This window comes from Gorilla gorilla, chromosome 14 (genome assembly GCF_029281585.2).
Source record: "Gorilla gorilla gorilla isolate KB3781 chromosome 14, NHGRI_mGorGor1-v2.1_pri, whole genome shotgun sequence".
In the NCBI taxonomy this organism is placed as follows: Eukaryota; Metazoa; Chordata; class Mammalia; order Primates; family Hominidae; genus Gorilla; species Gorilla gorilla.
Genome location: NC_073238.2, coordinates 96608942 through 96636298, shown reverse-complemented (window position 1 = coordinate 96636298; position 27357 = coordinate 96608942).

Below are 27357 nucleotides of genomic sequence, written 5' to 3'. Positions count from 1 at the left end.
GACTTGCTTCTTGCGAACAGCAGTGATTTTCACATATTTGAATGATTAATATTCACATTAAAACTACAGGTTCAATGACACACTCTGTTAATTTTGTGCTTCACAAGATTTTAAATTTACTTTACGTCATAGTTTCTTAGTTTCTTTGAATTATTTTCTATTAATAGTAGTTTGTGTCATCAAATTTAATAAAATGGTTTAAGCAAAATATGTTCTTCCTATGGAATATGTACATTCAAAAAGATTTATTAAAATTATATCTATCCTAAAATAAAATTCAGAATGTCATGTAAGTAATTATTTTACTGAAGTCTATAGTTTTACGGAAGCTTACTTGACTTTTTTTAAATTATATCATACTCAGAAGTGTTAGTTTTTATTTATCTTTGCAAATCCACTATTACACATACAAAGCAAATTATTTGCTACTTTCTCTTACAATTTTCAAAATCATAACCCCCTCCATTATAATTTATTATCTATTAAAATTCATATTGAATTTAAGTGCAGTAAAATCAACACAGTTATTTATATATAGTTATTTATATATTAGTATATTCTGGGTATTTCAGCATTTAACATTTTCTTCTTTCCTTTTTATCTGTTTTGAGTTGTCTAGAGGTAGGTGAGATATTCTTGTATATAATTTGTAATAATATTTTGAATTGCCTTATGTGGATCATGAAGTTGATAGGTGTATGCTAGTAATTAGTTAAAAATCAGTTTCAGTATTAATTTTACTGTCTGATTATGAAATGCTACCCACATGCTTTGCTATTTAGTACTCCCAAATCATCTATGAATCATTGCTGTTTTTATATGCTAAGGAAATTGGGATAAATAAAATGCTCCATTTGTTCAAGGTAAGTGGCAGAGATGAAATCAGACTCAAGTTCTGCAGGTGTTAGTGTGCAGTGCAGTAAGTTCAAGGACTCTGTGTCTAAATTTCTTCAAGGACTGAACACTACATTACCATCAAATAGATAAACTTTTATTCTATTCTCTCCCATATTTCCTCTGCATGTTGCTGTGGGCTTTCTTTTTTTTCAGATAAAATTTTACCTTTCTATTTCCTGAATCTACTTACTATATACAATTCCCATTACATGGGTTTATACATTTTATGTGCTCTCACTGAATATTCATTTTATATCTTATTTTGAAATCTGAATTTTTATTGAGACAGACATTTCCAATGATTCTTATGTCTTTGAGCCATACGGTTTTAGAAACCGATTAGAGGGGTTCTAAAACCTTCTAGTCTGTCACATGTTATAACTAAAATTTGTATAACTTATTTCAAAGATTTGATCTGCTCACAGCTTTCATTGCTATTCTAATTTGAAAATTACCTTGAAAGATTTAGAAATGAGTACAGTAGTTGACCCCTTAGTTTTTGGTTTGATCATTATCCTTAAACTTGCCACTGTCTTTTGTAGCTGGAATGATTTAAAAGAAGTTAACTTATAGGCTTTTGGCTAGATATCATGCAATCAGGAAATGAACATTCCTGAATATTATTCTATAATTGATATTTAGAGCAGAATATAAACTGTTAAAGCAAAATCCTTCTTTCATTGTTCTATCTTCAAACTTCAGAGATGCATCCTTGGTCCATCTTCCCCTCAGTACTATAACAACTTTCCACTTTAGAAGATATATATTATCTGGAAGAATGATAGTTCCTTAAGGGTGTCTTAAAATATTATTCATTATAAACATTCTCTACTTGTGAGCTACTGCTGTATAACAAACTATTCTCAAACTTATAAAGTAAAAACAGTGAGCTTTTACATTTTCTCCCAAATCTACCAATAGCCAAATGGGTGTGCTGATCTTGACTCTGCCCGTTTGTGAATATGCAACTAACTATTTGGTAAGTTGAGTGAGCCTAATGGCCTTAACTCCAATGACATTGCTTTGTTCTCCATGGTCTCTCATATGTCAGTAGGTTTGCCTAGGCTTTTTATCATGATGTTGGCAGGGGCCCAAGGAAGTAAGCAGAGACATAACACAAATTTTCAAGCTTCTGCTTACATCCAATATGCTACTGTCTACTTACTGGAAAAAGAATCAGAAGGCTAAATCTGTAGTCAGTATGGCAAGGCACCATAAGAAAGATGTGTATATAGGGATGCATGAAAAATAGTGGCCAAGCTTTATATCAAAATCCTCCACTGGACACCTTTCTTGAATTCCTACTGCTAATGAATTAAGTTCTGACTGCTGGATTTGGATGATGAGATCTCTTACATTGGCTATTTTATCAGATTTAAATTAATTTCATTGTATCTACAGCACTAGAATTTGGTTACTAAAGATCATATGAAATCATGTAAATATTGTAAATCCAAGAATGTACTAAGTTGCTCCAACATTTTCTGTTAAACCAGCGAGAGGTAACTAAACCAATTTTGAGGTAAAGACAAAAGCAGGAAGGGTTTCACAGCAGGAAGATTCTGTAATTTACTTTTGTGTATGTAGCATCAACGGACATCCCAAATAAGCAGGGGAAAAAATTGAGAGCTAAGATGACCGTAATTTTTTTTTAATTAAAATAAACAAGAAGTCTAGGGGAAATTACGTTTTCTTCACCATACTTAGGATGAGAAGCAGAGTAAATTCTCTGGTTAAAATGACCAACTAGCCTGCATAAAGAGTAGAATGGCGTGACATCCCAGCTTTAAGGGAAGCAAATGACAACCTTTCTTGTTTGTACATGTATGAAAGTGCTAAGTATTAGAAATGACCATTGATGGTAATTTTTGATGAATGTTATTGGCTATGACTATCTTCTTGTCAATGTAGAACTCTTCCCGTTTATATCATTTTTGAACCTCTAACCATATGGTGATAATCAGCTATATATGTTATTATTTGGCATTGTTCCCAAGTAAGAATCATTACCTGATTTTTCACCCAGAAGACAGAGATCCTAAATGCCAATGAAGATTAAAATAAATTATTATCAGATAAAAATAATAAAGGTTGACATATGGTATCTCTAATAATATTAATTAAATGAAGGGCAAAAATAATCAATTATTGCTTAATTTTGAAGTATTTTTAACAGCAGTAGAATAAGGATCTCAGAATAAATCAACAATTCTGATTTTATCCAAATTCAGAATTATGTAAAATCTTGGCTCTTGGTTCCTTAATCTTTTCATCTTTATGTTTCTTAAACTTAAAAATTTATGAGTGGCCTTAACCTATAATAATAGACTAGACCTTATTAGAAGAAGAAAATAATCTATTTCTGAAATATTAAAATTAGTCATTCAATAAAGCTTTATTTTGTTCCAAAATGGATGCTAAGTACTTCTACTATGTCTATTAATTGAACTTATCAAGAAATCCAATGGTGTTCTAGAACTCTGTTGTATTCCTATATTTCTTTCCCACTTGTCTTTATTTCCCTCCTTCACCCCTTTGTTGTGGTTCAAGTTATCATTCCTAAAACTCTTTGGAAAGGTTTTCAACAACTCCTATTACTATCTCTCATTTACACACTTAGTAAAATCCTAATGCAGCTCAGTTCTCCCATTTTTTTCCCCCAAGCATAAACCCAGGCTGCTTTTCACTACTGTAGAAAATCATAAAGCCGTGATGAATTTCTCTAAAACTACTTGGTTCCCAAACTCAGTTAAATACACAGTGCGGCCTAGGTATCCTTATTCTACTAGACAGTCCAGGAGACCCACTGCTTATTTCAAAAGTTTTAATTTCTAGTTCTTTGTGTCTTTGTGTAAGTAAAATTTCCTGAATCTTATATTCCATATCTGTGAAACAGAGGTAATAACAGTGGTCTTAATGTTAATTATAAAGAGATATGTGCAAGAATGTATACACAGTAGCAGTTTTCTGTTTGTTTTTGTTTTAGGGATAGCTGAATCTATATGCAACAGAAAAAGTGAAAATATTGGAGATGAAGATGAGATTCTATGGGGTTAGAATTAATATACTTGAGTTATATAAGCAGAGCTGTCCATCTTCTAATTAAGAAGAAAATGGGTAGCATGAGCAGTGAAGATATAAGCGAGAAGATGAACTTTGAAGAATTACAAGTGGCAGCTAGTCAGACATGAACAGAGCAGGAGAGGGCTCCCTCGACCCAATCAGTAATGTCAGGCTACCATCAGGTGATGGTCAGGCAGTCATTACACTGTTTCTCTAAAATAATAATTGGTCCTGCCACCGGCACCAGGGAAAGGCAGTCTCCCAATAGATAGAAAAAACCTGAAACTGGTGATCAGCAGCTTCCCGATAAGATCCCAGGAATTGGGTGAGTGAGCTCGAGCATGCACACTAAGAGGCAAAAATATCAGGGTTTAACTGGTTTATGGCCTTCCTCCAGGAACTCTCAACTGGTAAGGGAGGAACCCCTCAAGTGAGTGTGTACACAACTTCAGTAAACGCACTGCACATGCACCCCCCTCTCCCCGCAAGAGCTGGCAGGCCACTGCACATATGGATAGCCAGCTCCAAGGGAAGAATCAGGAGAAAAGTAACACAAAACCCCAAAAACATGCCAACATATCAAATCCCAAGTTAAAAGGTCAAACCATGCCTTGATCTTTAAAGTCACCTATTTGTCCCTCTTCCAAGTGTACTTTACTTTCGTCCCTGCTCTAAAACTTTCTTAAAGCTTTCCCTCCAGCTCTAAAACTTGCTTCAATCTCTCACTGTGCTTTATGCCCCGTGGTCAAATTCTTTCTTCTGAGAGGGCAGGAACTGAGGTTGCTGCAGACCTGTACAGATTTGCTGCCTGTAACAGAAACAGGGAGGAGCTAAGCAACATAGAGAAAGTTGGAAAGTACCTTTGTGATTGGGCTGGTTGAGAAAATATTAACGGCAGTAATATCAACTTTTAATTGTAAATGTTGTGTGTATTTGTGGTATCATAGAGAGATTTTTAAAAAGTGTAAATAAAAAATGTGGGAACTTAACATTAGATAGTTCTATATTCCTAAATTTGCAACCTTGGAACCAAATTACTTAAACTCTTTGAAGCAAAAGAGAAAATGGAAGTGAATATGCATTAAGTACATTTAAGGGCTATAAAGACTTTAGTTAATTTGATCTAATGACTGAACATCAACTAAAATAGAGCCAAGGAGAGTTACAAAAATCTATTAATTAAAGTTTAATTTATAGCTCTGTTAAGAGGCATACGTGCTGTGTGTTAATTTACGTAAAACTTATGTTTGATTACATAAGTCATTGAGAGAAAATAATGAATTTTCGTCCTTCATGTTTACAATTAATAAAACTGAAATAAAGGAATAACCCAGAGCAAATCAAGTATATTTAATTTGCTCATTAATACTTTTAAGAGGTAAAAATGTTGACAAAAAGCATTAAACAGTAAAATATTTAAAGAGGCTTATTCTGAGCCAAATATGAGTGACCAATACCTGTGACACAGCCCCAGAGGTCCTGAGACATTTGCCCACTGTGATTGGGTTATAGCTTGATTTTATACATTTTAGGGGGACAGAAGTTATAGGCAGACATCAATAGATACATGTAAGGTGTACATTGATTCAATCCAGAAATGCACAACAACTCAAAGTGGGGGCTTCAGGTCACAGATGGATTCAAAGATTTTTTTTGATTGGCAATTTGTTGGAAGAGTTATGTTATTAGCCAAAGGCCTGGAATCAATAGAAAATAGTGCCTGGGTTAAGATAAGGAATTGTGGAGGCCAGAGTTCTTATTATGCAGAAAAAGCGTCTTAGGTAGCAGACTACAGAGAGAATAGATGGTTAACATCTCCAATCATAACTAAAAAGATGCCATAGTTAATTTCTCCTGGATCAGGAAAAGACCTAGAAAGAGAAGAGGATTTCTACAGAGTGTAGACTTTGCTCATAAGAGACAGTTTTGGGCCATTTCAAAATACATCAAATATATTTTGGGGTAAAATATTTCAATTTCCTTCAGTGCCTCCTATCTGACATGTATTTCTATACTTCAGTCAGGTTGGAATTTGGTACCTCATGGTTTAAAAGAGTCTGCTTTATTACTCTTAAGATCTCTGTTTTAATGTGAATGCTGGTCAGTTGTGCCTGAATTCCAAAGAGAGAAGTGAGGCGTGTCAGACCCTCCTTCCCATCATGGCCAGAACTAGTTTTTCAGGTTTGCTTTGGAATGCCCTTGGCCAAGATGAGGGATACATTCAGTCTGTTGGGAGCATAGAATTTTAATTCTGGTTTACAAAAAATATTTTAAAAAATAAAATGGCACATACGTAAATGAGTAACTAAGTAATGAATTCATTAGTTTCTTTCATAAAGGTTTATTATTCTGTGTTTTTGCTGCCTGACCGACAGAAATGCAGCAGAACTGCTGTGAAAGTAAAGTGACAGTATTAATGATTTCATTTGATTTCACTCTTTTTGCTTTAAGAGATTTACACATATACAACCTAGGTTAAAAATCATAAAACATTTTCTTAATTTGCTTCAGTAATAATACCTTTTTATAATTCCTAACAACAGATAGATCACCTTGAAAATATAATCTTGCTACTAGTAATCTTAATGAAGAATTTGAAAAACTGTTCAAAAGACCAATTCAGGGTCACACACATTTAATAAGGGAAATGTTTAAGTAACTGGTTCTAAGCTAAGTAGTTGACATTTGACATTGATATATTGTGATTCCAAGTGATTTCTCAAAATCAAAAGAATAAATAAAACATTTGTACATTAAGTTAAATTTCCTAAATCAGTTCTTCAGAAATATTTACCAGTCCTGCCCAATGCAGCTACCTTTATACTTAATATAAACAGCATATGTTTAAATGACGACCACTTGGCCATCCTGAAAAAACGGGCCTTGCAAAGCTGTCTTAAGTGAGAAAAATTTGCCTCTGTAGAAATCTTCATTAATGCAGCCATGCCCCCTCCCTTTCTACCCCTTTCCCCAGGTCCAGAAGAGATTAAGAATCTGACACCTTTAAAATTCTGAAAATAGAATTTGCTATCTATTCTCCCTGAAGGAGGCTTCATCTGAATAACAAGGCCACCCTTCCAAGCCAGGCCTCTTCTCCTTCTCTCATATCCCATTTTACCAGAATCTAAGCCTCCATTTTTTCTGTAACCTTAAAATGGTGTATAAGTTTCTGTAACTCATTGGGAAGTTGGGTCTTCATTCTCGAGACTCCTGTGTATGAACAATAAGTAATTTGTTTGTTTTTTCTAGCCATAAATAAATAATAGTATATTTCCAAAGTTGCCTCTTTTTCTCTTTGTGTCTTTCTTCCCCGCTCTCTCTCCAATTATACCGTTACTTATTTTTTGTTAATCTTTGTTTTTGATTTATTTAAGCTGTCTGATATATTGGCCAATCATGAATCAATTTTGGTGGAGGTAGAAAAGTAAAATGGCTGAATATGCTGTTAAAAGAAAATTCCAGCCAAATTAAATTTAAAAGAATTTGATTGAGCAAAGAATGATTCAAGAATTGGGCAGCCTCCCAAGCCAGAGTAGGCTTAGATACTCCAGTGCAGCCATGTGGTAGAAGAAAATTTATGAATAGAAAAAGGAAAGTGACATACAGAAAACAGAAGTGAGGTACAGAAACAGTTGGATTGGTTACAGCTTGGCATTTTCCTTATTTGAACACAGTTTCAGCACCCACCTTTGGTTGGCCAAATCTCAGTAAACAGTTTGTTTACAATTACATTTAGGTTAAATTCATAATGTACAGAGAAACCTTTAGGCAGAACTTAAAATATATAAGGAGGTAGATTTAGGCTAAACCTGATTTAACAGTGCCTACATTTTCCCTGGCATATTTTAATATCATGTTCTTATTTGAAGCATATTAATAACTCATCCTTATTTATCTTATTTATGCATAATAGACATTTTATGTACTCATTATATATTTACAATTATCAGTTATTCTAAAGTGAGTCCACATGGCATCATCTTAAAGGGGGCATATATTATTTTTCTTATTGGCCTTCTTTGGTCATGCACTCTATGTGTGCTTTAAATCTACTTTAATGTAATGAGAGGAACCCTCAGGAGGCATTTCATCCACTTTGGTCTGAGCCCCTTTATTTCAACAGTGAGGATAATTTCATAATTATAAATTGGGGTTATAATTGTCAAGATATTTTTTGAAGGATCTTCACTGTTAGAAATAAGGGCACTTGGCAACTTAAAAATGTTTTTCTATGAAATTACAATTTCCCAAGTTCTGACAAGGCATCATGACAATTAATTACTCAAAACCTCATGATTGCATGACCGCTTGATTGAAAGATCAATTTTTCTGATAGTTCCATTTTATCAGCCTCATCTTCCTTTTGGGCAAATCTTGTCAAAAGTTGACGATCACCTTTAAGACAAAAGCATTGCAGCTTTTTTGGCCATGATCACTAAAAAGTACTTGAAAACTGTAACTCAGCATTTTTTTTTTTTTTTTTTGAGACAGAGTCTTGTCACCCAGACTGGGGTGCAGTGGTTCCATCTTGGGTCATTGAAACCTCAGCCTTCTGGGTTCAAACGATTCTCCTGCCTCAGCCTCCTTTGTAGCTAGGATTACAGGCACCCACCACCATGCCCAGCTAATTTTTGTACAGGGTTTCACCATGTTGGCCAGACTGGTCTCGAACTCCTGACCTCAGGTGACCCACCCACCTCGGCCTCCCAAAGTGCTGAGATTACAGGCATGAGCCACCGTGCCAGGCCTGTAACTCAACTTTTTGTCACTCCAAAATAATACATTTACTATTTGCTTCGGCCAAGAGTAAATATCATCCTCTACTCCATTGAAGTCAGCATTTCAAAATATTCTGAAATTTTACTTCTTTCTTATTCATTTTACATTGTAATATGTTTTCTATTTTATTTCATTCTTCAACAATTCTAGTGAATTTTTGTTTGCTTTTTGGTCAGCTAATAACAACCAGCAAAATGTGCAAATTTCACAAAGTAGTCTTTGTATTATATATATTAAAAGTATCAAGAATATGTATAACAATTCAAATTGGTTGAGCAATAGAAATTTAAAATGTTCAACTAAATGAATTAATATGCATTTTCTGTTCTCGGGATAATCTAGTGGACAATAAAATAAACAGAGGCCATTAGCCTTTGCTTAGGCCTTTTAGCTTCTATATAATTTAAAGCATTCTATTAAATTTTTGTTCATTAATGTTGAAATATCTTCCAATAGGCAATACCATTCAGCAGCTCTATTTTTTAAAATAATTAATTGTACCATTCCCAAGTGCAGAGAGATTTATAATAGGAGTGTTTTCATGATGACATATATGACATTTAGTTTATTTTCAATATCTTGTAAGGACAATGAAACCCAAGGACTTACGATTCTGTCTTATAAATTACCAAAGTATGTTACGTTACAACTCTTTTCACATGTGTGTAAATTGGTGAATACAGGCTTACTGAGAAGATGTCAGGTTAGAAACCTCCTCCCACCATCAAAACCATTTTTATCAATTTGCACTACAAATTCTCTTTGACTTATGATGGGGTTCTGTCCCACTAAACACATCATAAGTTGAAAATATTATAAATCAACAATAGATTTAATATGCTAACCTATTAAACATCATAACTTAGTCTACCCTACCTTTAAGGTGCTCAGAACACTTACATTGTCTTGCTCTTGGGCAAAATCATCCAACAGAAAGCCTATTTTATAATAAAGTGTTAAATATCTCATGTACTTTATTGAATGCTGCTGAAAGTGAAAAACAGAACAATTATATTGGTACTCAAAGTACAGTTTCTATTGAATGCATATTGCTTTTGCACTATCATAAAGTTGAAATATCTTAAGTTGAATTATTGTAAGTCAGGGATTGTCTATATTTATAAAAGCATATAAAATTGGTTATATCTTCACAACATTCTCCATACTAGTACTATGAATTATTTTAATTTAATAATGTTAGTTAAAATCAGTATGTGTAAACTTAATGTGCAATTACTAAATATTAGAGAGGTTGATAAACTTTTTATATATAGTGGCTTCCATAAGTTGGAAATTTATAAACTTTGGTCATTTTACTTCTCATTTTTCTTTCTGACTCATTTATAAAAACTGTCAAAAATGAAAGTTTTATTATAACGTGTAGCAGCTAAACCATGACAAGTTGTGAACTCTTCTGTCCTAAGGCTATATGCTATCTTTAAAAAATTCTACTGTTGGTAAGTATTCATGGATTTCAATGCAGAAATATAAATGTTTTATATTACACATGGCTGTAATCATTGCTGGGGATTTTATATATAACTTTTCTAAAGCTCACCCTCAAAACTTATCTTGAATTCCAAAACATATGGTCACTGCATGATAATGTAACCTATCATTACTCATAGGTAAACATATAGCAATTAATATCATCATCCCCATTTTACGATAAGAAAATTAATGGTAAGATGTAAGCTAATGTTATTAATCAGAATTTAGATACATATTGCAATGTAGATCTAGAAGTCATTGTTACTTGAATTTGTTGTTGAGTCTGTAATTCATGAAAAAGAATCAGGAACACTTAAGAAATGGATTTGTTTGCTCATAATGCACAAAGTAATAGATTATTAAAAAATAAGTTATATCCTGCACTTAAAAAATCTATAACCAACTTGAGCCACAAAATATAAAGTATAAATGAAAATATAAATGAAAATTAGTATTTAAATAACAATTTGCAGTAGTGAAAGAATAAAAATAGAGAAGCAGTGTATGGTCAAACTATATTCAGATTGCAAAGTGGATTGAAGTTATGTCTCCTTTTTTTGTTTTTCATTTGACAAATATTTATTTAGTGCCTATTATTTTGGGGGTACCTTTCTTGGCACTAGGACTTGGAAGTGACCTGCAAAGAAAAATTCACTACTTTTTTAATTTCTAGGAGAAAGAGAGATGAACAGTGAACAAATAAATATTCATGCAAACCATGATTGGTGTTATGAAGAAAGATAAAGTAGGGTAAGAGGATACAGATGATAAGGCTTCTAATTTTATATAGTTAGAAAAGTGACCCTTCTTCTGAGATTGCATTAAAGCAAAGGCATGAAGAAAGTTGAGAAATAACTGTTAAGGTATTTAGTAGAAGAGTATTTCAGAGAGCTGTACTATGGTGCTTAAGTATAGGAATTCTAGGCCAGGCAGCCTGTAATCAAATCTTGGTTCTTTCATTAAGAACGAATTTTAGAGTTAATATGCATCTTTTCATCTGTCAAAATTATTCACTATGCTCAAACATGTAATATCTATTTTTTTAATATGGTGATTCATATTTTGAAGCATAGAATAGTGCCCTGCTTTGCTCAAGCAACTTTTTTCACCTTTTATAGATATGCACTTTCTTGCAAGACCGTTTTGATCATTCCAGCTTGCCAAACTATTTTATCAAATAATAATAACAAGTCTTTATAATTAAGACTCTTGCTATCTTGGCAAGGGTTTTAATGTTCTCTGTCTCAGTTTCTCCAAATGGGCAATATACCTTATGAGTTGATTTGCAGTTTACATTAAAAATTTTAAAGCTCAGTGCCTGTCACCTACTAAATACTCAGCAATTTCAGCAGTTATTACTGACAGAGAAAACAACAAAAGCAAACACTCCGAGGAACGTGTGTACTAATCCAGGAACATTAAGGAATCTAGCACCATAAAATAGGGATTGGGGAAGAGGTGCGTAAAAAGGATGAGAGAGAAAGAGGGAGAGAAAGTGAGAGAGAGACACCAACAGGGATAGAATCAGACACATTACAGAGGCAGAGATCATTTAGAGTTTTGCAGGCCAAGGTAAAGATTTGGATTTAGCTTTGAATAATAAGAGAAAACACTGGGAAGTCTTTTGTTTTTTTTTTAGACAGTCTCACTCTGTTGCCAGGCTGGAGTGCAGTGGCGCGATCCAGGCTCACTGCACCTTCCGCCTCCCGGGTTCAAGTGATTCTCTTGCCTCAGCCTCCGAGTAGCTGGGACTACAGGCGCGGACCACGCCCAGCTAATTTTTGTATTTTTAGTAGAGACAGGGTTTCACCATGTTGGCCAGGATGGTCTCGATCTCTTGACCACATGATCCACCCGCCACGACCTCCTAAAGTGCTGGGATTACAGGCATGAGCCACCGCGCCCGGCCAACATTGGAAAGTTTTAAGCAAAAATGTGACATGATCATTTCCGCCTTATGCATATGTGAATGGTTTTCACTGAGTTTTTCATCGTTGGAGTGTAATATAGGTTCAGTATATTTAAAATCTGTCATAAAATCTATAAACATTCAGCTTTCTTATCTCTGATAAGAGCACAGTTTTCTAAAGTGCTGTGTGATAGGCCCATTTAAATGACAAAATGAAAGAAGACATATAATAAGCCAAAGGACCCCTATGATTGCTCCCATGTTCATGAATCACTGCTTTGGTTATTGGTTTCTAAGGCCACTACAAACGTTAGTGACTTAAAACACGAATGCATTATTATCCGACTTAGCTGGGCAGTTCTGCTGTTTTTGCCTAGGGTCTTTCATGTAGTTGTAATTAGATGGCCACTGGGACTGGGATGTCCAGGATGATTCCACTCATTTGCCTGGCTCTGAGGAATGAAGGGCTGGAAGGTTTGGATCATCTGGGAAGCTGTGAAGTCTGCATCTCTTTGTATGGACTCAGGACCTCTTCCTCTTCGCTTGGCTTCTCCACACAGTCTATCCATTTGTACGTGCAATAAAGAAGCTGAACTTCATATTTGGCAGCTCAGGGCTCCCAAAAGTGCAAAAGCAGCTTCTGCCAAACCTTCTTAAGACTTAGTCCTAAAGTTGGCACTCTTAGGTCTGCCATTCTATGAGTTAAAGTGAGCCTTAGGCTCAGATCTATTGCAATGTAGGGAGAGATCACAAAAGGATGTGAAAAGTAGGCGATGTTTGTTAAGGCTCATCTTGGGACAAGAGCTTCTACAGTCACCATACACCTCAGGTCCTCTTTTTTTTTTTTTTTTTTTTGAGATGGTGTCTCGCTCTGTCGCCCAGGCTGGAGTGCAGTGGCGCGATCTTGGCTCACTGCAAGCTCCACCTCCCGGATTCACGCCATTCTCCTCCTGCCTCAGCCTCCCAAGTAGCTGGGACTACAGGCGCCCACCACCAGGCACAGCTAATTACTTTTTGTATTTTTAGAGACGGGGTTTCACCGCATTAGCCAGGATGGTCTCGATCTCCTGACCTCGTGCTCCGCCCACTTTGGCCTACCAAAGTGCTGGGATTACAGGCGTGAGCCGCTGCTCCCGGCCTCAGGTTCTCTTTTTATCAAGACATATTTAGAACCTCAGTTTTTCATTAACACTGGGATTATCAAACCCCTGGGCAGGGGTTAATCCCTCATTGCTAAATGCCCATGAGTATTTTATTTTTATACGCTTGGAGAACTCATTCTTTGTTGATTAGATACGCTCAGAAAAACAAAGGATATGTCAAAAAGCTGCGTGATAAAAATTATTATGTAAGGAACAACAACAATAAAATAAAATAAAAAAGTTAAAAATACAAATACTTGCATCTCCATCTCTCCCATTCCATTCTTTCAAAATAAATGTGTCAGCAGAAGCCTGCATGTGTTAAAGGCCATTTGCTTAAAAAATTAACTTTACCACAACTAAAGTATAGTTAGAATTGAGCAGAGGAGCATGATTATTCAACTTCATGCTGAATAGTAGATGGGGAAAATTAATTTTAGAGTTAATATGCTTCTTTTGATCTGTCAAAATTATTCACACAATATTTTAATTCTTCAATATGCTGATTCATATTTTCAAGCATAGAATAGTGCCCTGGTGTGCTCAAGTAATTTTTTTCACCTTTTATGCATATGCACTTTCTTGCAAGACCATTTTGATCATCCCAGCTTGCCAAATCATTATATCAAATAATAATAACAGGTCTTTATTATCACCCACAGTGAGCTACCTATGCCAAATAAAGCAACATAAATGTATTTTCTTCTTGGTGGGTTCAAATAAAAGAAAACTGATATCTGCAAATTCTCATCAGAAGACTACTGCTGACTAATCTGGTGAAGGAAGGAAATCTCTGGGGGAAATGCTAATTGGAAGGGTAAAGCTCTCAGTAGGATGTACTATTTTCTTTAAATGTCAAGAGAGGGACTAACACATTTGCTTTTTTCATGGACTGATGTGAGGGAATGGGAACAAATGGCCACTGATCTAGACATCCTATTTTTATCATAAAAAATAGAGGTTTACTTGTTGACCTAGTTCAGTAAAGTTATTTTGTTCTGAGTGCTGAAATACTGATAGCCCAAAAAGAGCAGGACCTAGAGTATTATGATGCATTAGTATACTAGAAATAACTCAATTTATTTATAGCATTATTTGCAATAAAAAAGAAAAGGTTAAATGTTTAGCAGAAGAGAAATAGTTATGGTATAAGTAAATAATGAAATTGTAGGAAGCAATTACAATAATAAGTGATACTAATACTATCAGAATTTTCCACTTTATATATCATTATAAAAAACATCAAGGCTGGGTGTGGTGGCTCATGCCTGTAATCCCTGCACTTTGGGAGGACAAGGAGGGTAAATCACTAGGTCAGGAGTTTAAGACCAGCTTGGCCAACATAGTGACACCCAGTCACTACTAAAAATTCAAAAATTAGCCAGGCATAGTGGTGTGCACCTCTAGTCCCAGCTACTTGAGAGGCTGAGGCAGGAGAATTGCTTGAATGCTTGAATCCAGGAGACAGAGGTTTAAGTGAGCTGAGATCACACCACTGCACTCCAGCCTGGGCAACAGAGTGAGACTCTGTCAACAAAAATAAATAAATAAAAATATAGACAAAATTATTTTAAGTTTCAAAAGATAAAACTGTATTATCTTAGCAATGTTAAATTGATGTGTGAAAAATAACATAGTAAAATAAATTGTAGGTATTAATTTTCTCTAAGGAAGAAATAGAAATGTATCTCATTTTTATTTTTAAACATTTTAAATATTTCCTAATTAAGAAATGACACAATAGAAAACAAAAGCTATTGTGTTAGTTTTCTATTGCCACTATAACAAGTTACCACACATTTAGTGTCTTAAGAAAACATCTTATTTTACTATTTTAGATATCAGAAATCCTTAATGAGTCTCCCTGGGCAGAAATTAGTGTTGGCAAGCTGTATTCTTTCCTGGAGGCTCTAACAGATCATCTGTTTCTTTGCCTTTCCTAAATTCTTGCTCTGCCCATGTTTCTTGGATTATGGTCCTCTTGCTTCTTCAAGGCCAGCGATCCCGTCACTCTGACCTCTCCTTCCAGCATTGTATCTTCTCTAAATCTGACTCCTTTCTCTCCTTCTTTTACTTATAAGGGTGCTGAGATTGCATAGGGGCTACCTGGGCAATCCAGGCCATCTCTTCATCTCAAGGTCCGCTGATTAGCAACCTTAATTTCATCTTGCCACATAAGGTAATATATTCACAAGTTGTGAGGATGGAGACATCACTGGCAATGGGAAGGATTATTTTGCCTACCACAGCTATTAGCTGTGTATCCTAGTAAAGTTTTCCTAGGAAGGTTAATAGAACACAGTCTCATTTATTGTTTATAATCGTCCCTAAGAAATCACCTTTCGTGTAGAAAATACTTCCTTTTATTCCTTTCAAAATTTTGAATATTCCCTTCATCCCTTTAAATTTCTATCTTTCCTTTTTTTTTTTTTTACCCCATTTTCTTCTGTGGTTTTCATGACTTCATGCTGTTTGTTTATTGTTCGTTACCTGTCTTGCCGCACTAGAATGTACATTGAGATAAGGTGGGGAAGAGAACAGCAGTGCAGTATATTGATTACTGGGTAATTTATTTCCTCTATATGTCACTAAACCATTCGCTGAGCAAAACCACCTGACTTAGGATATCAATATTTGGTGACTGGCTTTCATATCAAATTTACAAGAAAAACATGTCTTGTGAATAAATGCTTCAGGAGAAAGAACAGTGCACAGGGGTCAGAGCACCTGGGATTTTGTTCAGCCTAGTTTACTGGCTATAAGTAATAGATTTTCAATGTCAAAAATCTCTGAGTCATATTCTATCTTTGCGCAATAAGGACTTATAATTCATGCCTACTTCAGATAGCACAATTATCATTAGTATATTAAGACTCCATTCCATGCTGGAAAAAAGAAGTGTTGTCTTTAAATCACATGATTACTTTTATTTTATATGTATCATCTATAATCTTTTAAACTCTAAGATGTGTTAAAAACATAAATGCGAAATAATAGTTGCCATATATTTGTTTGATCATGCAATGTGATAATGATAAGTATATTTTGTTTAAAGTTCCCTGTAACTGAAAGTATAAAGCAAGACAGAAGACATCTATAGAAAGGCATCTCTTTTACTTTGCCTGAAGCTACATATTTCAATGCCTTTAATATGCAATATTTTAAATATTTCAATATTTTTGTTATAAATAACTTTAATATTTAATAATAAAATACCATTTCATATACTCTTAGTACAAAGAAAGCATAGGTGCTATAGAAGACACCCTAAATATTCAATCATCTTATCGAATTTTTAAGCTAAAAAAGTGTATTATACAACTACTTATTGTGACAATATGAGTCCTACATAAAAATGAAATTGAATCATGGTTTCATTTTATTCAACAAATTCGTATTGAGCCCTTACTATATGACAGGTACTTTTTTAGGCATTGGATATAAATCTTTGAACAAAGTGAATGAAAGTCCTCCATTATAAATCTTATTTTTTGTGTCTAGACATGTAAGCAAGTCAGTAAATAGGTTAAGTATTATATAGGTAAGATGAAGATAGATTTTGTGGGAAAACATTGCTTACAGTGATGGTGGATGTGGACGAAGACTTGTAATTTGAGTAGCCATAGTAGGCTTCTTTGAAAAATGATTCATGATTTGAGAGAGATTAGGGAGCCACGGTGATTTTGGGAAACAAGAACATTTTAGGAAAAGGGAACAGCCATACAAAGGCACGTACAGAAAGTGTGAGGAATAAAGACAAGTCCAGTGTAGTGAGACAGAGTATGCAGTTCAGAGAGTAATAGGATGTGCAATCTGGGCATTAAAGGAAAAGGGTAAGATGCTGTGGAGACTTACAGGCCATTGTTAAGGCCTTTGATTCTAGGTGAAATGCAGAGCCATTGCAGGGAGAGCAGAGAAACGGTTTTCTGACTGATATTGTACAATTATTCTGGCGGTTATTATGATAATGAAATAGAAGGTGGGGAAAGATTCAAAGCAAGGAGATCAATTAAGAGGCATTTAAAACAATACAGGCCAGAAATAATGTTGGGAAGTGTTAGGGAAAAAGCAATAGAAGTAGGGAGAAGTAGTTGAAATCAGGATAATTTTTGAAGAATGCAAGAAAATGTTCTGAAATAGCACATGTGAGTTGAAAGAGGAGTCAAGACTAGCCATTTAAAAAAATAGACCCATTTAAGAGGAAGAAGGCATCATTATTGACTGAAAGGGGAACACATCAGGAGGGCAGGTCTGGGACTGAAGATCACTTGTTTAGTTTTGCCTTTTACAGTTTGAGATAGATCAAGCTTAATGTACACAACAACGAAAGTTTATGAGACAAATCAGAACTGTAACAAGCTGAGGAGTCTTCTATCATATAAATAGAACACAAAGTACTGACACTGATGGAGATCTCCAGCATATCAGGTGCACATATGAAAAGAAGTGCTAACACAATCAAGATTTCAGTCACTCCAGTGTACACAAGTCAGGGAGAAGAGCAAAAAACAACAATAAAGAAAAACAGGAAAGCTGCTACTACTGATATAGGAAGAGCATTAACTGTACTGTACTAGCAGTAAAGAGTGAGAAAGATGGGAAAATCAACTGTATGAAAGGCTGCTGGCAATAAGATTTCTGAGACTAGACGACTGGACTTACCGAAGTGGCCACTGTTGGTGACCTTGACAAGAGCATTTTTAGTAGGATCAAATGCCTGATAAAAATGGGTTTTATAGAAAAAAAAATGGAGAAGAATGAAGAAAGCAGTATAGAGGAATCTTTCAAAAAATGTACTATAAAGAAAAAAAGAAAAAAGGAAACATAAAAGCAAGAAATGATGTCGATGGAAAAAAAACTAAAGGTGACAGAGGTACAGCAAGTTGACATGCTAATGGGGATGGCTCACTGTGTTTGTTGTAAGCCCTCTAAGCTGAGTTATTGTGCAAAATATTGTTTTGTTTTGTTTTGTCATGTATGAACAAGGTAGGATAAAAGAAAACTGTAAATCATGAGCTGTCTTATCATCACTGACAATATAGAACTCAAATACTTAATGAAGGATATTCTAAGTACCTATAATAAATACATTTTAAATTAGTTATGTCACTGAGCTTCCATTTGTTATTTGTAATTAGATATTTAGTTTTACAACAATTGAGTCTAAATTTCTATATTGACCACTTTTTAACCTTCAAAAGTCATTTAATTTTATGGCTTAAATTCTTCATCTGCCAGATAACAGGAATACCTGTTCTACCCAATTATTGTTTTTTTAAAGGAAAAATAATATAAAGGATAAGGACTTTTATTAAAAAAAAATGCAAGGTTAGACACTATGTATTCAAGTGGTAGATTATCGTTGTATTTGCTCAAGACTAATCCAAAGGAAAATTGTTGCCAGAACAATCTGTATATTGGTTATTTGTATGTTTAATAGAAACCAAGTAAGTATGTTTGACCTATTCTGAGAATACATTCCTGTAATATGTTTCCTATCCTTAAATACAAACACTTGAAAAATAGCAGAGGCTACTTTTTTTCAACTTATTTTTAATAGCGTCCACGGTACTGTTGAATCAGGATCCCAAATAAACTCTGTCACAGTAGGTTTCTGATGTGATATATGGCTGGATAGTAACATACTACAGGATATAAAATCTCTTATGGAAAGTGAATTCATTATATATTAAGTACTTACTATATTCAAGCACTGGGAAAATTGCATATTCTCTGCTTCCTAATATTATAAAATACAGTAAAATGTAAAAGAACAAACATTGATGTTGCACAATGTAGCAATAACCATGGGAGAAGCAGCACTTAAAACAGATGACTGGAAGCAGAGGATATCTTTAGACAGAGCACCAGAAATAGGGGTGAGTCTCTGACCTTTTCATTGAACCTGGCATCCAGATCCATGTAGACCCTCAGCCCCTAATGATGTGGTACTACTGTTCTCGCTGTGTTCTTAGTCACATCTACTAAGTGCTCAGGTGTCTTTTCTGAGGTGCCCAGGTGTATTACAGGCACCTCATACAGTTGGCATTCTGTATGTTTTAAGATATTTTTTAAGAAGCCTGAAGCTGCAAGGGTCTCTAGAAGTGGTAGCCAGAGCTGAAGTTAGCCTCGTAATGCTAAAAGGGACACTCTTGCTCAAATTTTCTCATATTCTAAATGTATACTTTTTACTTTAGCTCTGACCTTAATTGTTAAGCCAGAGAGAATTTCCCCAAGATGAAGACAGGAGAGTTGCATGAATCAGTAGATTCAAAGATACAAGTAAATTTAAGCTTGCCAAGTCACTGTCATGATTCTCTTCCTCTCTCTCTCTCTCTCTGTTTCTCTTTTCTCTCTCTCTCTCTCTCACACACACACACACGCACACACACACACACACACTTCAGAAGATACATAAGCCTATATGTGCCCCCAGAAGGGTGGATTTATTTCAAAGAACAGATCCATTTTATAACCAAATTATTATTTTTTCTTAACAGCTTCTACTAGAAATAAACCCCATGAGGCAAGCAATTTTGTCTCTCTTTTTTTTTTCCATTACTGTCACTCACTTTGCAAATTAAACCAGTGTTTGGTGCCTAATTGTTTCTCAATAGATATTTACTGACTAGACTGATGAAGAAATAGCTAAGAGGAGCTTAAAACAATGTACTCTGGGAATGTAGAAGGAATGTAGAGACAGAAAGACTCCTATCATCTGGGATTCAAGGAATATTTCAAGAAAGCAGCTCTTAGAGCTTGGTTTGCCCCTTAACATGTATTTAAAACTTATGTTTACCACTTTACATTTTCTTATTCAACTTATTCCACTCTTAACTATTGAAAGCTTCATTATGTATGAACTGCTTAAGCATCAGAGATTCCATAAATGTTCAGACTATTATGTCCTGCTCTAGAGAATGTCACCAATATTTGCATTTTCTCAAAGTGTAATGGTCTTGATAATTGTATTTTACCTCTTTACTTCCCTACTTCTACTCCCTGTCAACTTACTACTTATGCTTTTTACAGCTGGATTCTTGTTCAATACACTGATTGCATTCATCCAAGAGCTCCAATGGTAAAACTACACATCTCTGATTCCTTAATCAAAACTTAATCTGGATTCACAAAAAACCTCATACCTGACTCTTAATGGCACTTGTGTGTGGGAGAATGGAGGTAGGTTTTGGTTGGTTAAATCTTATGAAATTCTAACTGGTGAAAATTTTGTGTAATTTCTGGAATATATTTCAGAGAAGGATAATCTCCACAGAATGTATGTTCAGTGTTCTCATATTAGCTATTAATTCAGCCCAGAAAGCACAAAAATAAGTGTTTGTATTAACTACCTCCCCATAAGACCTTATTATCATGTTATGCAAATATATGCAATTTGCCAGTAAAGATCTTATGTTTATACTGACTCTAAATGCTGCATTATTAATATACCTCACAGCTGTCAGTAATAAGAGCAACATTAATCTATCCATTAGCCTAATTGTTGAGAGGTCCATATGAATTAACTAGAAATGGTTTACACCTTTGTGGGTTTTCACTGGACAGTTTCTAATTTTCTGCTATGTCTTTTCACTCAAGAAGAAAAGAAGAAAGAAAATTGTATATGTATCCAAAATATTGTAATATATTTCACTATATCCATACATACACACGTATTTCTGTTCAAACACTTTTATCTATCATTGTAGAGGTTAACTTTTAATTTTTTCTCCTGCAGTCACTTTATTTTAGCTTTTTAAACTCTTTACTCAAAAGGAGACACAAAGCCACAAAGAAGTCAAAATCTATTATACATTCTTCAAATTTCAGTTAATATTCCACTCTAATATGCATTGGGCTGTCAGTTTTAATCTGCTTCTCCAGATTTGAAGAAATAAACAAAATCAAAAATGAAATATTGTAAAATTTAATTTCAGTTGATTTTCAGTTCTTTCCTTCTGATGGATCTTGATACCATTCTGAGTTATGAACAACATTATGTCACTAATGAACGATTAACAGATATTAAAAATAAAGCACAGATAATATTTCTACCAAATAAAAAGTGAACATATTTGACTTAAAGCACCATACCTTTTAACTTGCTAAATGTATGATTGGTATTTCAGTCATCTTTGTTTAAAGCAGGCAAACAAATTAGAATTATATTTGACAAGCAAGATAGGCCTTTTCCACCTAGCCAAGAATTTGTCTCTGATAGCCCTAAAATAATTTGCCAAGGAGGAAAAAAAAAAGAAATGATGAAGAGTTTATTGGCTCTTGCTATTATTGTAGATAAGAAGAATTATTTCTTACTAAGAGTCAATTAGTTTGAATTAACAAGTTTCTTCATTCTTTGCCCATGTTTTAGCTGCCCTTGCCCCACTACCCACTGAGTTTCTCCTCTAGATCTATTAGTGAAAACTGTCTTATACATAGTCAAAATTTAATCAGTAGTAAGCCATCAGCTTTATATTGTTTGTTTGCTTATTTCACTAAACTTGCATATGCTTGGGGCCAGCACGGTGGCTCACGCTCGTAATCCCTGCACTTTGGGAGGCTAAGGCAGGTGGTTCACTTGAGGTCACTGTTTGAAACCAGCCTGGCCAACATGGTGAAACCCGTCTGTACTAAAAATACAAAAATTAGCTGGGTGTAGTGGTGCACACCTGTAATCCCAGCTACTCCGGAGGGAGGCTGAGGCAGGAGAATCACTTGAAACCTGGAGGCGGAGGTTGCAGTAAGCCGTGGAGGTTGCAGTGAGCCACAGAGATCATGCCACTGCACTCCAGCCTGGAGCAACAGAGCGAGACTCTGTCTCAAAAAAAAAAAAAGGAATATGCTCTATGGATACACCAGTAAGTGAACCGTGAACAACAATTGAATTTGATAAATATGCAAAAAAAAGTTCAGATTTTTCCCAAATGTGAGCCCTCCAAATTATCAAAATGGATAGCTGGAACAGATATTCTGTCAAAATATGTGGGAGAGATTAAAGAGAGAATATGTGGGAGAGATTAAAAGAGAGAACGTGTACTTAAACAGAATTTTAAACAGTAAAAATACTGTGATGCTATTATTGTTGATTAAGCACATATTTTTTCTGTTTAAAATGGTATAATCTATTTAGTGAACAGTAATACGATATTTTTCAATTGTGACAGGTTTCTACGTTTGTAATTTTTATAACAATTTTATGTTAATCTGTCATCCCATTGATGGTATTGTTTTCCTTCAAGTTATTTCTTCACCTGCTAAAGAAATCTCAACTATCACTTTAGGTTAATTAATAGAAATAATAATAAGAAGAAAATTAAAGACCCCTGTGAATAGCCAACCATATTTTCAAATTAGAACCTTAATTAAAATGTTATGGACTAGTAATTACAGACTCATTAGTTAAATCCCCCATAGCATTCCATAATTGTTTTTGAAATTATCATTTTTATTTATGTAATTCATATCTCTTTGACGTCTGCCCTTTAATATAGGGGAAAACATAAGATTATCCTTCCGTTGAATCATTATTCCACAAAATGTCACATAGAAACCTATTATTTCTTTTCTCATTTATAAACAAAAAACACTTTGAGTAACAGAATCACTTACATTAATTTAAAAATATCACCTAATTATCTGGATAAGATCCTTCAACCAACTAAATCAATGAGTATCAAGAAGTCATCACTGATTGATAAAGAGCTTTATATTAGGACTAGTAAATAAGCACTTAATGTTTGACTGAAAATTGATGTGATCTCCTCTATCTCTACTAATCTCTTTCTCCCTCTTCTCCACTCTCTTTTCTTCCCCACCTTTCATCTGTTTAATTGGAGCTAAATAGTGATGTTTGCCTTTCAATGAGTTCAACAGGGGCAAGAGTTAAATTGTTTGAGACTATTTGAACACTAGGTGATGTTTCAGATTTACCATCATCCTGTGTAGTCAGTGAACTGTATCTGTTCCAGGTTTTTTTAACTCTTAAAACAAATTGACACTTAAACCACAGTCAAGGAATTTGAAAAATAATTAATACAAACATGATTTTAGAGTCACTTTAATCACATCACAAATCTATTGTCCTTCAGGAAAACAAGCAAACAACAAAACCTAATCTTGAAATTTGTAGACTTTGAAATTGGGTTTCAACTCTTTAACTTACTGTCTCTTAGGCACTGCCTAAGATAATCTGTTTGAGACATAGTTTATTGCCTTACAATGGAAACTAGTTAACTGGTTAGCTCTTAGTACACCCAATAAGGGGTAGAAAACAGACAATTAAGTTTGGTTTGTGTGGGCAGTGGAGGGAAGAAATTTATGGATCTTGTTTTTTGTTTTTGGTCATATTTATTGGAGCTGCTCTTGAGAGTAGTTGAATGTTGGGCTTCATTAAAATGTTATGGATTACAGAAGTAGGTTTTAGAATGAATAGACGAGGACAGTATTCAAATTATCAGTGAATATTATTGTCTGTATGGTAGAAGTTCTCAGTGTTATATACATCGTATAATTTAATAATAAGCAAAAATAGTTGAGCAACACTGCAGATCAATTAAGAAAGAATTTCCAGAATGAGATCCCAGGATGTACATGTTAACAAAGCTTAAAATAGCCATTATATATGTGCTTCTGGATGAGAACTACTGACAAAGGAAAGAGAGCATATACAAAATAAAAATAACACTACTAATAATAACAAAAAATCAATGGTAATAAAGGCTGAGAATGAAGCCTTTAGAATTTCTGATATTTCATAGTGAAAAAAGTAAGATACAGTGGAGGTAATGAAAATATATGTACAGAAATCCAAGAGGCCAAATAGGAGCAGAAAAAACATAGGTCAAAAGGTGAGAAAGTTCCTAAAAATTAGCAGAATAGAAATATTTCATCTCATGATTAGCTGTATTCCTAGGTATTTTATTCTTTTTGTGCTATTGTGAATGGAACTACATTCTTAATTTGGCAATCAGCCTGAATGTTATTGGTATATAGGAATGCTACTAATTTTGTATATATTGCTTTTGTACCCCCAAATGTTGTTAAAGTATTTTATCAGATCAAGGAGCTTTTAGGAAGAGACTATGGAGTTTTCTAGGTATAGAATCATATCGTCTGCAAACAGGGTTAGTGATATGGTTTGGCTCTGTGTCCCCACCCAAATATCATCTTGAATTATACTTCTGTAATTCCCACTGTTGTGGGAGAGATCTGGTGGGAGACAATTAAATCATGAGGGCGGTTTCCCCCATACTGTTTCCATGGTAGTAACTAAGTCTCACGAGATCTGATGGTTTAATCAGGCATTTCGTTTTCGCATCTTCCTCCTTCTCTCTTTGCCTGCTGCCATCCATGTAAGAAGTGGCTTGCTGCTCCTTGCCTTCTGCCATGTTTGTGAGGCTTCCCCAGCCATGTGGAGCTGTAAATCAAATTAAACCTCTTTCTTTTGTAAAGTGCCCATTCTTCGGTATGTCTTTATCAGCAGCATGAAAACAAAATAGTACAGTTAGTTTGACTTTCTTTCTTCTTATTTAGATGCCTTTTACTTCTTTCTGTTGCCTGATTACTCTGGCTAGGACTTCCAGTACTGTGTTTAATAGGGAATGCTTATACACTGCTGATGGGAATGTAAGTTAGTTCAGTCATTGTGGAAAGCAGTGTGGTGATTTCTCAAAGAACTTAGAACTACCAGTTGTCCTAGCAATTTCATTATTGAGTGTATATCCAAAGGAACATAAATCATTTTACCATAAAGACACATCCACACGGATGTTTATCACAGCAATATTCACAAGAACAAAAACATGGTACCAACCTAAATGCTCATCAATGGTAGACTGGATAAACAAAATGTGGCACATATACACCATGAGATACTATGCAGTCTTAAAAAAAGAATAAGATCATGTCCTTTGCAGCAACATAAATGGAGCTGGAGGCTATTATTCTAAGTGAACTAAACGTGGAACAAACAACCAAATATTGCATGTTCTCACTTACAAGTAGGAGCTTAATATTGAGAACACATGGACACAAAAAAGGAAACAATTGATAGCAGGGACTATTTGAGGGTGAAGGCTGGGAGGAGGGAGAGGCTTGGAAAACTACCGTTGGGTTCTATGCCTATTACCTGGATGACAAATAATTAGTACACCAAAACCCTGTAACATGCAATTTACCTATATAACAAACCTGCACATGTAACCTTGAACCTAAAATGAAAGCTAAAAAAATTAGTGAAATAGTCAATACTGTGTTTGTTGAAAATGTTTCACATAAGGACTGAGAGCTCTTGACTGAATTTGTCCACAGGAGGCCATTTATTTAATAGATTCTGAGAGGTAGAGTGACCACAGAAACCTGACTTAAATAGGTGCTAGTGAATAGATGATGTAGCCCTAAGGGCATAGACTGAATGTAACAGCATAGAATGAACAGCATAGACTGTTCCTTCAGGAATGGAAGTGACCTTTGTTTACATATAAAAAATAAGAAGATTTTAATCCATCTTGAGTTAATTTTTATATATGGTATAAGAAAGGGGTCCAGTTTCAGTCTTCTGCATATGGCTAGCCAATTACCCCAGCACCATTTATTAAAGAGGGAATCTTTTCCCCATTGTTTGTTTTTGTCAGATTTGTCGAAGATCAGATGGTTTTATGTGTGCAGTCTTATTTCTGAGTTCTCTATTCTGTTCCATTGGTCTATGTGTCTGTTTTTGTACCTGTAACATACTGTTCTGGTTACTGTAGCCCTGAAGCATAGTTTGAAGTCAGCTGGCATGATGCTTCTAGCTTTGTTCTTTTTTGCTTAGGATTGCCTTGGCTATTCGGGCTCTTTTTTGGTTCCATATGAATTTTAAAATAGTTTTCTCTAATTCCGTGAAGAATGTCAGTGGTAGTTTAATAGGAATAGCATTGAATCTATAAATTGCTTTGGGGAGTAGGGCCATTGTAATGATACTGATTCTTTCTATCCATGAGCATGGAATGTTTTTCCATTTGTTTGTGTCATCTCCGATTTCATTGAGCAGTGGTTTGTAGTTCTCCTTGTAGAGATCTTTCACCTCCCTAGTTAGCTGTATCTCTAGGTATTTTATTCTTTTGGTGGCAATTGTGAATGAAAGTTCATTTGCGATTTGGCTCTCAGTTTGCCTGCTGGTATATAGGATTGCAAGTAATTTTTGCACATTGATTTTGTATCCTGATACTGCTGAAGCTGTTTATCAGCTTAAGAAGCTTTTGGGCTGAGACTGTTGGGTTTTCTCAATATAGGATCATGTTGTCTACAAACAGGAATAGCTTGTCTCCCTCTCTTCCTATTTGGATGCCCTATATTTCTTTCTCTTGTCTGATTGTCCCAGCCAGAACTTTCAATACTGTGTTAAATAGGAGTGGTGAGAGAGGGCATCTTTTTCTTGTGCTGGTTTTAAAGGGGAATGCTTCCAGTTTTTGTGCATTCAGTATGAAGTTGGGTGCAGGTTTGTCATATATGGCTCATTGTGTTGAGGTATGCTTCTTTAATACCTAGTTTGTTGAGTATTTTAAACATGAATAGATGTTGAATTGTATCAAAAGCCTTTTCTGTATCTATTGAGATAATCATGTGGTTTTTGTCTTAGATCTGTTTATGTGATTAATCACATTTACTGATTTGGAACCCAAAACTATAAAAACCCTGGAAGGCAGTGCCATTCAGGACAGAGGCACAGCAAAGATCTCATGACAAAGACACCAAAAGCAATCGCAACAAAAGCAAAAATTGACAAACTGTGTCTAATTAAACTAAAGAGTTTCTGCACAGCAAAAAAACTATCAACAGAGTAAACAGAAAACATACAGAATGGGAGAAAATTTTTGCAAACTATGCATCTGACAAAGGTCTAATATCCAGCATCTATACGAAATTTAAATAGGTTTACAAGAAAAAAAAAACAGCTCTATAAAAAAGTGGGCAAAAGACATGAATAGGCACTTTTCAAAAGAAGACATAGATGCAGCACAACATCACTGATCATCAGAGAAATGCAAATGAAAACCACAATGAGATACCCTGTCACACCAGTCAGAATGTCTGGTA